The sequence below is a fragment of the Telmatherina bonti genome (assembly GCF_933228915.1).
Source record: "Telmatherina bonti genome assembly, chromosome: 9".
NCBI classification, from domain to species: domain Eukaryota; kingdom Metazoa; phylum Chordata; class Actinopteri; order Atheriniformes; family Telmatherinidae; genus Telmatherina; species Telmatherina bonti.
The window spans coordinates 1908882-1922861 of NC_136627.1; positions in this window are offsets into that span (position 1 = coordinate 1908882).

Consider the following 13980-nt stretch of genomic DNA (forward strand, 5'->3'; position numbering starts at 1 on the left):
GTAGTATCAAACTAGTTATCTGTAGTATAGAACCAGTTATCTAGAATACACGACCAGTTATCTGTACTATAGTACCACTTGTCTGCAGTATCGAACCAGTTATCTGTAGTATAAAACCAGTTATCTGTAGAATTGAACCAGTTATCTGCAGTATAGAACCAGTTATCTGTAGTACAGAACCAGTTATCTGTAGTACAGAACCAGTGATCTGCAGTATAGAACCAGTTATCTGTAGTACAGAACCAGTTATCTGTAGTATAAAACCAGTTATCTGTAGTACAAAACCAGTTATCTGTAGTACAGAACCAGTTATTTGTAGTACAGTACAAGTTATCTGTAGTACAGAACCAGTTATCTGCAGTATAGAACCAGTTATCTGTAGTATAGAACCAGTTATCTGTAGTACAGAACCAGTTATCTGTAGTATAGAACCAGTTATCTCTAGTACAGAACCAGTGATCTGCAGTATAGAACGAGTTATCTGTAGTACAGAACCAGTTATCTGCAGTATAGAACCAGTTATCTGTAGTACAGAACCAGTTATCTGTAGTATAGAACCAGTAATCTGCAGTATAGAACCAGTTATCTGTAGTACAGAACCAGTTATCTGTAGTACAGAACCAGTTATCTGCAGTATAGAACCAGTTATCTGTAGTACAGAACCAGTTATCTGTAGTACAGAACCAGTTATCTGTAGTACAGAACCAGTTATCTGCAGCGCAGGACCAGTTATCTGTAGAATAGAACTAGTTATCTGTACAATAGAACCAATTATCTGCAGTATCGAACCAGTTATCTGTAGTATAGAACCAGTTACCTGCAGCAAAGGACTAGTTATCTGTAGAATAGAACCAGTTATCTGTACAATAGAACCAGTTATCTGTAGTATCGAACTAGTTATCTGTACAATAGAACCAGTTATCTGTAGTATAAAACCAGTTATCTGTAGTACAGAACCAGTTATCTGTAGTATAGAACCAGTTATCTGTAATATAGAACCAGTTATCTGTAGTACAGAACCAGTTACCTGTAGTACAGAACCAGTTATCTGTAGTATAAAACCAGTTATCTGTAGTACAGAACCAGTTATCTGCAGTACAGAACCAGTTATCTGTAGTACAGAACCAGTTATTTGTAGTACAGAACCAGTTACCTGTAGTACAGAACCAGTTATCTGTAGTATAAAACCAGTTATCTGTAGTACAGAACCAGTTATCTGTAGTACAGAACCAGTTATCTGTAGTATAGAACCAGTTATCTCTAGTACAGAACCAGTGATCTGCAGTATAGAACGAGTTATCTGTAGTACAGAACCAGTTATCTGCAGTATAGAACGAGTTACCTGTAGTACAGAACCAGTTATCTGTAGTATAAAACCAGTTATCTGTAGTACAGAACCAGTTATCTGCAGTATAGAACCAGTTATCTGTAGTATAGAACCAGTTATCTCTAGTACAGAACCAGTGATCTGCAGTATAGAACGAGTTATCTGTAGTACAGAACCAGTTATCTGCAGTATAGAACCAGTTATCTGTAGTACAGAACCAGTTATCTGTAGTATAGAACCAGTAATCTGCAGTATAGAACCAGTTATCTGTAGTACAGAACCAGTTATCTGTAGTACAGAACCAGTTATCTGCAGTATAGAACCAGTTATCTGTAGTACAGAACCAGTTATCTGTAGTACAGAACCAGTTATCTGTAGTACAGAACCAGTTATCTGCAGCGCAGGACCAGTTATCTGTAGAATAGAACTAGTTATCTGTACAATAGAACCAATTATCTGCAGTATCGAACCAGTTATCTGTAGTATAGAACCAGTTACCTGCAGCAAAGGACTAGTTATCTGTAGAATAGAACCAGTTATCTGTACAATAGAACCAGTTATCTGTAGTATCGAACTAGTTATCTGTACAATAGAACCAGTTATCTGTAGTATAAAACCAGTTATCTGTAGTACAGAACCAGTTATCTGTAGTATAGAACCAGTTATCTGTAATATAGAACCAGTTATCTGTAGTACAGAACCAGTTACCTGTAGTACAGAACCAGTTATCTGTAGTATAAAACCAGTTATCTGTAGTACAGAACCAGTTATCTGCAGAACAGAACCAGTTATCTGTAGTACAGAACCAGTTATCTGTAGTACAGAACCAGTTACCTGTAGTACAGAACCAGTTATCTGTAGTATAAAACCAGTTATCTGTAGTACAGAACCAGTTATCTGTAGTATCAAACTAGTTTAACTGTAGTATAGAACCAGTTATCTGCAGTACAGGACCAGTTATCTGTAGAATAGAACCAGTTATCTGCACAATAGAACCAGTTATCTGTAGTATCAAACTAGTTATCTGTAGTATAGAACCAGTTATCTAGAATACAGGACCAGTTATCTGTCCTATAGAACCAGTTATCTGCAGGACAGAACCAGTTATCTGTAGTACAAAACCAGTTATCTGTAGTACAGAACCAGTTATTTGTAGTATAGAACCAGTTATCTGTAGTACAGAACCAGTTACCTGTAATACAGAACAAGTTATCTGTAGTACAGAACCAGTTATCTGCAGTATAAAACCAGTTATCTGTAGTATAGAACCAGTTATCTGTAGTACAGAACAAGTGATCTGCAGTATAGAACCAGTTATCTGTAGTATAGAACCAATTATCTGCAGTATATAACCAGTTATCTGTAGTACAGAACCAGTTATCTGTAGTACAGAACCAGTTATCTGTAGTACAGAACCAGTTATCTGCAGTATAGAACCAGTTATCTGTAGTACAGAACCAGTTATCTGTACAATACAACCAGTTATCTGTAGTATCAAACTAGTTATCTGTAGTATAGAACCAGTTATCGGCAGTACAGGACCAGTTATCTGTAGAATAGAACCAGTTATCTGCACAATAGAACCAGTTATCTGTAGTATCAAACTAGTTATCTGTAGTATAGAACCAGTTATCTAGAATACAGGACCAGTTATCTGTCCTATAGAACCAGTTATCTGCAGGACAGAACCAGTTATCTGTACTACAAAACCAGTTATCTGCAGTAAAGGACCAGTAATCTATAGAATAAAACCAGTTATCTGTAGTATAGAACCAGTTACCTGTAGTACAGAACCAGTTATCTGTGGTATAGAACCAGTTATGTGTAGTACAGAACCAGTTATCTATAGTACAGAACCAGTTATCTGCAGTATAGAACCAGTTATCTGTAGTACAGAACCAGTTACCTGTAGCAAAGGACTAGTTATCTGTGAAATAGAACCAGTTATCTGTACAATACAACCAGTTATCTGTAGTATCGAACTAGTTATCTGTACAATAGAACCAGTTATCTGTAGTATCGAACTAGTTATCTGTAGTATAGAACCAGTTATCTAGAATACAGGACCAGTTATCTGTACTATAGAACCAGTTATCTGCAGCGCAGGACCAGTTATCAGTAGAATAGAACTAGTTATCTGTACAATAGAACCAATTATCTGCAGTATCGAACCAGTTGTCTGTAGTATAGAACCAGTTACCTGCAGCAATGGACTAGTTATCTGTAGAATAGAACCAGTTATCTGTACAATAGAACAAGTTATCTGCAGCGCAGGACCAGTTATCAGTAGAATAGAACTAGTTATCTGCAGCGCAGGACCACTTATCAGTAGAATAGAACTAGTTATCTGTACAATAGAACTAATTATCTGCAGTATAGAACCAGTTATCTGTAGTACAGAACCAGTTATCTGTACAATACAACCAGTTATCTGTAGTATCAAACTAGTTTAACTGTAGTATAGAACCAGTTATCTGCAGTACAGGACCAGTTATCTGTAGAATAGAACCAGTTATCTGCACAATAGAACCAGTTATCTGTAGTATCAAACTAGTTATCTGTAGTATCAAACTAGTTATCTGTAGTATAGAACCAGTTATCTGCAGTACAAAACCAGTTATCTGTAGTATAAAACCAGTTATCTGTAGTACAGAACCAGTTATCTGTAGTATAGAACCAGTTATCTGTAATTTAGAACCAGTTATCTGTAGTACAGAACCAGTTACCTGTAGTACAGAACCAGTTATCTGTAGTATAAAACCAGTTATCTGTAGTACAGAACCAGTTATCTGTACAATACAACCAGTTATCTGTAGTATCAAACTAGTTATCTGTAGTATAGAACCAGTTATCTGCAGTACAGGACCAGTTATCTGTAGAATAGAACCAGTTATCTGCACAATAGAACCAGTTATCTGTAGTATCAAACTAGTTATCTGTAGTATAGAACCAGTTATCTAGAATACAGGACCAGTTATCTGTCCTATAGAACCAGTTATCTGCAGGACAGAACCAGTTATCTGTAGTACAAAACCAGTTATCTGTAGTACAGAACCAGTTATTTGTAGTATAGAACCAGTTATCTGTAGTACAGAACCAGTTACCTGTAATACAGAACAAGTTATCTGTAGTACAGAACCAGTTATCTGCAGTATAGAACCAGTTATCTGTAGTATAGAACCAGTTATCTGTAGTACAGAACAAGTGATCTGCAGTATAGAACCAGTTATCTGTAGTATAGAACCAATTATCTGCAGTATAGAACCAGTTATCTGTAGTACAGAACCAGTTATCTGTAGTACAGAACCAGTTATCTGTAGTACAGAACCAGTTATCTGCAGTATAGAACCAGTTATCTGTAGTACAGAACCAGTTATCTGTACAATACAACCAGTTATCTGTAGTATCAAACTAGTTATCTGTAGTATAGAACCAGTTATCGGCAGTACAGGACCAGTTATCTGTAGAATAGAACCAGTTATCTGCACAATAGAACCAGTTATCTGTAGTATCAAACTAGTTATCTGTAGTATAGAACCAGTTATCTAGAATACAGGACCAGTTATCTGTCCTATAGAACCAGTTATCTGCAGTATAGAACCAGTTATCTGTAGTACAGAACCAGTTATCTGTACAATACAACCAGTTATCTGTAGTATAGAACCAGTTACCTGTAGTATAGAACCAGTTATCTGTGGTATAGAACCAGTTATGTGTAGTACAGAACCAGTTATCTATAGTACAGAACCAGTTATCTGCAGTATAGAACCAGTTATCTGTAGTACAGAACCAGTTACCTGTAGCAAAGGACTAGTTATCTGTAAAATAGAACCAGTTATCTGTACAATACAACCAGTTATCTGTAGTATCAAACTAGTTATCTGTACAATAGAACCAGTTATCTGTAGTATCGAACTAGTTATCTGTAGTATAGAACCAGTTATCTAGAATACAGGACCAGTTATCTGTACTATAGAACCAGTTATCTGCAGCGCAGGACCAGTTATCAGTAGAATAGAACTAGTTATCTGTACAATAGAACCAATTATCTGCAGTATCGAACCAGTTGTCTGTAGTATAGAACCAGTTACCTGCAGCAATGGACTAGTTATCTGTAGAATAGAACCAGTTATCTGTACAATAGAACAAGTTATCTGCAGCGCAGGACCAGTTATCAGTAGAATAGAACTAGTTATCTGCAGCGCAGGACCAGTTATCAGTAGAATAGAACTAGTTATCTGTCCTATAGAACCAGTTATCTGCAGTATAGAACCAGTTATCTGTAGTACAGAACCAGTTATCTGTACAATACAACCAGTTATCTGTAGTATAGAACCAGTTACCTGTAGTATAGAACCAGTTATCTGTGGTATAGAACCAGTTATGTGTAGTACAGAACCAGTTATCTATAGTACAGAACCAGTTATCTGCAGTATAGAACCAGTTATCTGTAGTACAGAACCAGTTACCTGTAGCAAAGGACTAGTTATCTGTAAAATAGAACCAGTTATCTGTACAATACAACCAGTTATCTGTAGTATCAAACTAGTTATCTGTACAATAGAACCAGTTATCTGTAGTATCGAACTAGTTATCTGTAGTATAGAACCAGTTATCTAGAATACAGGACCAGTTATCTGTACTATAGAACCAGTTATCTGCAGCGCAGGACCAGTTATCAGTAGAATAGAACTAGTTATCTGTACAATAGAACCAATTATCTGCAGTATCGAACCAGTTGTCTGTAGTATAGAACCAGTTACCTGCAGCAATGGACTAGTTATCTGTAGAATAGAACCAGTTATCTGTACAATAGAACAAGTTATCTGCAGCGCAGGACCAGTTATCAGTAGAATAGAACTAGTTATCTGCAGCGCAGGACCAGTTATCAGTAGAATAGAACTAGTTATCTGTACAATAGAACCAATTATCTGCAGTATAGAACCAGTTATCTGTAGTACAGAACCAGTTATCTGTACAATACAACCAGTTATCTGTAGTATCAAACTAGTTTAACTGTAGTATAGAACCAGTTATCTGCAGTACAGGACCAGTTATCTGTAGAATAGAACCAGTTATCTGCACAATAGAACCAGTTATCTGTAGTATCAAACTAGTTATCTGTAGTATAGAACCAGTTATCTGCAGTACAAAACCAGTTATCTGTAGTATAAAACCAGTTATCTGTAGTATAAAACCAGTTATCTGTAGTACAGAACCAGTTATCTGTAGTATAGAACCAGTTACCTGTAATATAGAACCAGTTATCTGTAGTACAGAACCAGTTACCTGTAGTACAGAACCAGTTATCTGTAGTATAAAACCAGTTATCTGTAGTACAGAACCAGTTATCTGTACAATACAACCAGTTATCTGTAGTATCAAACTAGTTATCTGTAGTATAGAACCAGTTATCTGCAGTACAGGACCAGTTATCTGTAGAATAGAACCAGTTATCTGCACAATAGAACCAGTTATCTGTAGTATCAAACTAGTTATCTGTAGTATAGAACCAGTTATCTAGAATACAGGACCAGTTATCTGTCCTATAGAACCAGTTATCTGCAGGACAGAACCAGTTATCTGTAGTACAAAACCAGTTATCTGTAGTACAGAACCAGTTATTTGTAGTATAGAACCAGTTATCTGTAGTACAGAACCAGTTACCTGTAATACAGAACAAGTTATCTGTAGTACAGAACCAGTTATCTGCAGTATAGAACCAGTTATCTGTAGTATAGAACCAGTTATATGTAGTACAGAACAAGTGATCTGCAGTATAGAACCAGTTATCTGTAGTATAGAACCAATTATCTGCAGTATAGAACCAGTTATCTGTAGTACAGAACCAGTTATCTGTAGTACAGAACCAGTTATCTGTAGTACAGAACCAGTTATCTGCAGTATAGAACCAGTTATCTGTAGTACAGAACCAGTTATCTGTACAATACAACCAGTTATCTGTAGTATCAAACTAGTTATCTGTAGTATAGAACCAGTTATCGGCAGTACAGGACCAGTTATCTGTAGAATAGAACCAGTTATCTGCACAATAGAACCAGTTATCTGTAGTATCAAACTAGTTATCTGTAGTATAGAACCAGTTATCTAGAATACAGGACCAGTTATCTGTCCTATAGAACCAGTTATCTGCAGGACAGAACCAGTTATCTGTACTACCAAACCAGTTATCTGCAGTAAAGGACCAGTAATCTATAGAATAAAACCAGTTATCTGTAGTATAGAACCAGTTACCTGTAGTATAGAACCAGTTATCTGTGGTATAGAACCAGTTATGTGTAGTACAGAACCAGTTATCTATAGTACAGAACCAGTTATCTGCAGTATAGAACCAGTAATCTGTAGTACAGAACCAGTTACCTGTAGCAAAGGACTAGTTATCTGTAAAATAGAACCAGTTATCTGTACAATACAACCAGTTATCTGTAGTATCGAACTAGTTATCTGTACAATAGAACCAGTTATCTGTAGTATCGAACTAGTTATCTGTAGTATAGAACCAGTTATCTAGAATACAGGACCAATTATCTGTACTATAGAACCAGTTATCTGCAGCGCAGGAGCAGTTATCAGTAGAATAGAACTAGTTATCTGTACAATAGAACCAATTATCTGCAGTATCGAACCAGTTGTCTGTAGTATAGAACCAGTTACCTGCAGCAATGGACTAGTTATCTGTAGAATAGAACCAGTTATCTGTACAATAGAACAAGTTATCTGTAGTATCGAACTAGTTATCTGTAGTATAGAACCAGTTATCTGTAGTACAGGACCAGTTATCTGTAGAATAGAACCAGTTATCTGCACAATAGAACCAGTTATCTGTAGTATCAAACTAGTTATCTGTAGTATAGAACCAGTTATCTAGAATACAGGACCAGTTATCTGTACTATAGTACCAGTTATCTGCAGTATCGAACCAGTTATCTGTAGTATAAAACCAGTTATCTGTAGAATTGAACCAGTTATCTGTCCTATAGAACCAGTTATCTGCCGGACAGAACCAGTTATCTGTACTACAAAACCAGTTATCTGCAGTAAAGGACCAGTAATCTATAGAATAAAACCAGTTATCTGTAGTATAGAACCAGTTACCTGTAGTATAGAACCAGTTATCTGTGGTATAGAACCAGTTATGTGTAGTACAGAACCAGTTATCTGTAGTACAGAACCAGTTATCTGCAGTATAGAACCAGTTATCTGTAGTACAGAACCAGTGATCTGTAGTACAGAACAAGTTATCTGTAGTACAGAACCAGTTATCTGCAGTACAGAACCAGTTATCTGTAGTATAAAACCAGTTATCTGTAGTACAAAACCAGTTATCTGTAGTACAGAACCAGTTATTTGTAGTATAGAACCAGTTATCTGTAGTACAGAACCAGTTACCTGTAATACAGAACAAGTTATCTGTAGTACAGAACCAGTCATCTGTAGTACAGAACCAGTTATCTGCAGTATAGAACCAGTTATCTGTAGTATAGAACCAGTTATCTGCAGTACAGAACCAGTTATCTGTAGTATAAAACCAGTTATCTGTAGTATAAAACCAGTTATCTGTAGTACAGAACCAGTTATTTGTAGTATAGAACCAGTTATCTGTAATATAGAACCAGTTATCTGTAGTACAGAACCAGTTACCTGTAGTACAGAACCAGTTATCTGTAGTATAAAACCAGTTATCTGTAGTACAGAACCAGTTATCTGCAGTACAGAACCAGTTATCTGTAGTACAGAACCAGTTATCTGCAGTATAGAACCAGTTATCTGTAGTACAGAACCAGTGATCTGTAAAATAAAACCAGTTATCTGTACTATAGAACCAGTTATCTGCAGTACAGAACCAGTTATCTGTACTATAGAACCAGTTATCTGCAGTACAGAACCAGTTATCTGTAGTATAAAACCAGTTATCTGTAGTATAAAACCAGTTATCTGTAGTACAGAACCAGTTATCTGTAGTATAGAACTAGTTATCTGTAATATAGAACCAGTTATCTGTAGTACAGAACCAGTTACCTGTAGTACAGAACCAGTTATCTGTAGTATAAAACCAGTTATCTGTAGTACAGAACCAGTTATCTGCAGTACAGAACCAGTCATCTGTAGTACAGAACCAGTTATCTGCACAATAGAACCAGTTATCTGTAGTATCAAACTAGTTATCTGTAGTATAGAACCAGTTATCTAGAATACAGGACCAGTTATCTGTACTATAGTACCAGTTATCTGCAGTATCGAACCAGTTATCTGTACAATAGAACAAGTTATCTGTAGTATCGAACTAGTTATCTGTAGTATAGAACCAGTTATCTGTAGTACAGGACCAGTTATCTGTAGAATAGAACCAGTTATCTGCACAATAGAACCAGTTATCTGTAGTATCAAACTAGTTATCTGTAGTATAGAACCAGTTATCTAGAATACAGGACCAGTTATCTGTACTATAGTACCAGTTATCTGCAGTATCGAACCAGTTATCTGTAGTATAAAACCAGTTATCTGTAGAATTGAACCAGTTATCTGTCCTATAGAACCAGTTATCTGCCGGACAGAACCAGTTATCTGTACTACAAAACCAGTTATCTGCAGTAAAGGACCAGTAATCTATAGAATAAAACCAGTTATCTGTAGTATAGAACCAGTTACCTGTAGTATAGAACCAGTTATCTGTGGTAAAGAACCAGTTATGTGTAGTACAGAACCAGTTATCTGTAGTACAGAACCAGTTATCTGCAGTATAGAACCAGTTATCTGTAGTACAGAACCAGTTATCTGCAGTACAGAACCAGTCATCTGTAGTACAGAACCAGTTATCTGCAGTATAGAACCAGTTATCTGTAGTATAGAACCAGTTATCTGCAGTACAGAACCAGTTATCTGTAGTATAAAACCAGTTATCTGTAGTATAAAACCAGTTATCTGTAGTACAGAACCAGTTATTTGTAGTATAGAACCAGTTATCTGTAATATAGAACCAGTTATCTGTAGTACAGAACCAGTTACCTGTAGTACAGAACCAGTTATCTGTAGTATAAAACCAGTTATCTGTAGTACAGAACCAGTTATCTGCAGTACAGAACCAGTTATCTGTAGTACAGAACCAGTTATCTGCAGTATAGAACCAGTTATCTGTAGTACAGAACCAGTGATCTGTAAAATAAAACCAGTTATCTGTACTATAGAACCAGTTATCTGCAGTACAGAACCAGTTATCTGTACTATAGAACCAGTTATCTGCAGTACAGAACCAGTTATCTGTAGTACAAAACCAGTTATCTGTAGTATAAAACCAGTTATCTGTAGTACAGAACCAGTTATCTGTAGTATAGAACTAGTTATCTGTAATATAGAACCAGTTATCTGTAGTACAGAACCAGTTACCTGTAGTACAGAACCAGTTATCTGTAGTATAAAACCAGTTATCTGTAGTACAGAACCAGTTATCTGCAGTACAGAACCAGTCATCTGTAGTACAGAACCAGTTATCTGTAGTAAAGAACTAGTTATCTGCAGTATAGAACCAGTTATCTGTAGTACAGAACCAGTTATCTGCAGTATAGAACAAGTTATCTGTACAATACAACCAGTTATCTGTAGTATCAAACTAGTTATCTGTAGTATAGAACCAGTTATCGGCAGTACAGGACCAGTTATCTGTAGAATAGAACCAGTTATCTGCACAATAGAACCAGTTATCTGTAGTATCAAACTAGTTATCTGTAGTATAGAACCAGTTATCTAGAATACAGGACCAGTTATCTGTACTATAGTACCACTTATCTGCAGTATCGAACCAGTTATCTGTGGTATAGAACCAGTTATGTGTAGTACAGAACCAGTTATCTGTAGTACAGAACCAGTTATCTGCAGTATAGAACCAGTTATCTGTAGTACAGAACCAGTGATCTGTAGTACAGAACAAGTTATCTGTAGTACAGAACCAGTTATCTGCAGTACAGAACCAGTTATCTGTAGTATAAAACCAGTTATCTGTAGTACAAAACCAGTTATCTGTAGTACAGAACCAGTTATTTGTAGTATAGAACCAGTTATCTGTAGTACAGAACCAGTTACCTGTAATACAGAACAAGTTATCTGTAGTACAGAACCAGTCATCTGTAGTACAGAACCAGTTATCTGCAGTATAGAACCAGTTATCTGTAGTATAGAACCAGTTATCTGCAGTACAGAACCAGTTATCTGTAGTATAAAACCAGTTATCTGTAGTATAAAACCAGTTATCTGTAGTACAGAACCAGTTATTTGTAGTATAGAACCAGTTATCTGTAATATAGAACCAGTTATCTGTAGTACAGAACCAGTTACCTGTAGTACAGAACCAGTTATCTGTAGTATAAAACCAGTTATCTGTAGTACAGAACCAGTTATCTGCAGTACAGAACCAGTTATCTGTAGTACAGAACCAGTTATCTGCAGTATAGAACCAGTTATCTGTAGTACAGAACCAGTGATCTGTAAAATAAAACCAGTTATCTGTACTATAGAACCAGTTATCTGCAGTACAGAACCAGTTATCTGTACTATAGAACCAGTTATCTGCAGTACAGAACCAGTTATCTGTAGTATAAAACCAGTTATCTGTAGTATAAAACCAGTTATCTGTAGTACAGAACCAGTTATCTGTAGTATAGAACTAGTTATCTGTAATATAGAACCAGTTATCTGTAGTACAGAACCAGTTACCTGTAGTACAGAACCAGTTATCTGTAGTATAAAACCAGTTATCTGTAGTACAGAACCAGTTATCTGCAGTACAGAACCAGTCATCTGTAGTACAGAACCAGTTATCTGCACAATAGAACCAGTTATCTGTAGTATCAAACTAGTTATCTGTAGTATAGAACCAGTTATCTAGAATACAGGACCAGTTATCTGTACTATAGTACCAGTTATCTGCAGTATCGAACCAGTTATCTGTACAATAGAACAAGTTATCTGTAGTATCGAACTAGTTATCTGTAGTATAGAACCAGTTATCTGTAGTACAGGACCAGTTATCTGTAGAATAGAACCAGTTATCTGCACAATAGAACCAGTTATCTGTAGTATCAAACTAGTTATCTGTAGTATAGAACCAGTTATCTAGAATACAGGACCAGTTATCTGTACTATAGTACCAGTTATCTGCAGTATCGAACCAGTTATCTGTAGTATAAAACCAGTTATCTGTAGAATTGAACCAGTTATCTGTCCTATAGAACCAGTTATCTGCCGGACAGAACCAGTTATCTGTACTACAAAACCAGTTATCTGCAGTAAAGGACCAGTAATCTATAGAATAAAACCAGTTATCTGTAGTATAGAACCAGTTACCTGTAGTATAGAACCAGTTATCTGTGGTAAAGAACCAGTTATGTGTAGTACAGAACCAGTTATCTGTAGTACAGAACCAGTTATCTGCAGTATAGAACCAGTTATCTGTAGTACAGAACCAGTTATCTGCAGTACAGAACCAGTCATCTGTAGTACAGAACCAGTTATCTGCAGTATAGAACCAGTTATCTGTAGTATAGAACCAGTTATCTGCAGTACAGAACCAGTTATCTGTAGTATAAAACCAGTTATCTGTAGTATAAAACCAGTTATCTGTAGTACAGAACCAGTTATTTGTAGTATAGAACCAGTTATCTGTAATATAGAACCAGTTATCTGTAGTACAGAACCAGTTACCTGTAGTACAGAACCAGTTATCTGTAGTATAAAACCAGTTATCTGTAGTACAGAACCAGTTATCTGCAGTACAGAACCAGTTATCTGTAGTACAGAACCAGTTATCTGCAGTATAGAACCAGTTATCTGTAGTACAGAACCAGTGATCTGTAAAATAAAACCAGTTATCTGTACTATAGAACCAGTTATCTGCAGTACAGAACCAGTTATCTGTACTATAGAACCAGTTATCTGCAGTACAGAACCAGTTATCTGTAGTATAAAACCAGTTATCTGTAGTATAAAACCAGTTATCTGTAGTACAGAACCAGTTATCTGTAGTATAGAACTAGTTATCTGTAATATAGAACCAGTTATCTGTAGTACAGAACCAGTTACCTGTAGTACAGAACCAGTTATCTGTAGTATAAAACCAGTTATCTGTAGTACAGAACCAGTTATCTGCAGTACAGAACCAGTCATCTGTAGTACAGAACCAGTTATCTGTAGTAAAGAACTAGTTATCTGCAGTATAGAACCAGTTATCTGTAGTACAGAACCAGTTATCTGCAGTATAGAACAAGTTATCTGTACAATACAACCAGTTATCTGTAGTATCAAACTAGTTATCTGTAGTATAGAACCAGTTATCGGCAGTACAGGACCAGTTATCTGTAGAATAGAACCAGTTATCTGCACAATAGAACCAGTTATCTGTAGTATCAAACTAGTTATCTGTAGTATAGAACCAGTTATCTAGAATACAGGACCAGTTATCTGTACTATAGTACCACTTATCTGCAGTATCGAACCAGTTATCTGTAGTATAAAACCAGTTATCTGTAGAATTGAACCAGTTATCTGCAGTATAGAACCAGTTATCTGTAGTACAGAACCAGTTATCTGTAGTACAGAACCAGTGATCTGCAGTATAGAACCAGTTATCTGTAGTACAGAAC